Here is a 2,105-nt window from a genome sequence, read left to right on the forward strand (position 1 = left end):
CACTGACAACTAACTACAGACACAGAACAACACCGACTATCTCTCACTGACAAATAACAGACACAAAGCTCCCAAACATTTAATACCGACCTCGTCACATCAGAAACCTTTAAACCAAATCTCACTTAAAAAGGTTTCAAACCACGTTCAGATTCAGATTTCTTCTCATCTTAAACTACAGCAGTTTAATGCAACTGTGATGTCACCGTGATGTCACCGTGATGTCACTTCAGTGCTGCTCAGATTAGAAATGAACTCAATCACCCCCCCACTCCCATGAAAGTCTGAGTGAGAGAAAGTGATGAGATCATTCGGCCATTTATCAACGGATGAAACACACACACACACACACACACACACACACACACACACACTCACATACACACACATACACTCTCTCTCTTACCATCCGAAGCCTCCGAACGACACGCTCCTCTTCCTCCTCAGCATGGTCTCTCCTCCTTTGTCTTCCTTCTCTTCTTATTGTGTCTGGATTTTCCTCTCTCTCTCTCCTCCCTCCCTCCTTCCCTCGTTACCTTCACTGTCTCCTCATCCCTCCACCTATAAATACTCTCATCTCCGTCAGACGCCTCCTTCACACCACCTCTCTCTCTCTCTCTTTCTCTCTCTCTCTCTCTCTCTCTCTTCATCCTCCCTCCTGCCGTTAATGTTTCTCTTTCCCACTTCAATTCACTGCACAGAGCCAGGAGAGAGAGAGAGAGAGAGAGAGAGAGAGATAGACAGACTCTCTCTCTCTCTCTCCAGCCTGATGAAGCAGTAAAGCTCATCATACATAATAAATAGATGTAAATGGAGGTAAAGTCGGTGCAGTTTGAAGCTGCAACATTTATGTTTGTGTGACACGTTATTCATTTATATTCTATTTATTTCTACATTTAACGTCTGCACTATTTTGATGTTTTATGTTCTAAATGTCTTTTCTTGAGTTTTTCTTTTTATACATTTTGCAGTTGCATTGCTGGATGGATGCTGCACCGGATCAGTATAAAAACGTTAGCGTAGCTAGCTGACGTTAGCTAGCTATACTAACGTCAACTAGCTACGCTAACGTTAGCTAGTTATGCTAACGTCAGTAAACTTAATATTAATATCAGCTGGAATGATTACATAAAGCATTGGCTTTTTTGTTTTTTAAGGGCTGATTCAGAAATCTATATTATTATATTTCACTATTTCAAAGTAAAAAAGGAAGTTTTTATATGAAATATTAAGAACACTTTACTGTCTGAGTGGAGATTTGGACTCACAACCTCAGTAATTTCTAAACTCGTAGTAAAAATGTAAACTGTTTCAGTTTTGTATTAAAAGGTCTAAAATGAGCTGGAGGCTCCTTCTGTAAACAGGAAGTTAATACATAACTAGTGATGGAAAACACACATATAATATCTACAGAGATTCAAACCAACAACCTCATGTGGAGCTAGAGGCTCATTACAAGGTAAAGAGATCATCCTCTGAGGAGCAGGATTGATATCTCTTGTGTTGTGATATATTTATATATTTACAATGTGCTCAGTTTTAACCAGTTTCTTATTTTTGCTGCCAATTGTTCACAATTGTTGCCTCAGAGTGTAAAAGTTATTCTGTAGTATGCAGTAAGAGTACTAATACCACACTGTAGAAATACTCTGTTACAGTAAGAGTACTAATATCACACTGTAGAAATACTCTGTTACAGTAAGAGTACTAATATCACACTGTAGAAATACTCTGTTACAGTAAGAGTACTAATACCACACTGTAGAAATACTCTGTTACAGTAAGAGTACTAATATCACACTGTAGAAATACTCTGTTACAGTAAAAGTACTATATAGTATGAATATATATATAACCAGTAGAGGAGCCTTTAACAGTCTTTACTGGTTTCACCTCGTTCGTTATGAACACCAGTTAAACAACATGAAGGACAGAACAGATGTCTCGAGCTGTGAGACACCTCAAGTCTGCCAGGAGACACAGACAGGGAGAGGAAGAGAGGGAGAGACAGACAGGGAGAGGAAGAGAGGGAGAAACAGACAGGGAGAGGAAGAGAGGGAGAGACAGACAGGGAGAGGAAGAGAGGGAGAGACAGACAGACAGGG

At 39.8% G+C, this 2,105-nt stretch overlaps 1 long non-coding RNA gene across 1 annotated transcript in view; it reads right to left on the bottom strand.

Moving 5' to 3' along the window:
- LOC116398129 (uncharacterized) overlaps positions 1-650 on the bottom strand; it is a 4,469-nt gene extending 3,819 nt beyond the window's left edge. The window contains exon 1 of the long non-coding RNA XR_004213737.1: positions 407-650. This is a non-coding gene — a long non-coding RNA (uncharacterized LOC116398129). The remainder of the gene's footprint in view (positions 1-406) is intronic.
- Between the last annotated feature and the right edge of the window lie 1,455 nt (positions 651-2,105).

The sequence above is a fragment of the Anarrhichthys ocellatus genome, unplaced genomic scaffold, assembly GCF_004355925.1.
Source record: "Anarrhichthys ocellatus isolate YVR2014 unplaced genomic scaffold, GSC_Weel_1.0 scaffold78, whole genome shotgun sequence".
Classification (NCBI taxonomy): Eukaryota; Metazoa; Chordata; class Actinopteri; order Perciformes; family Anarhichadidae; genus Anarrhichthys; species Anarrhichthys ocellatus.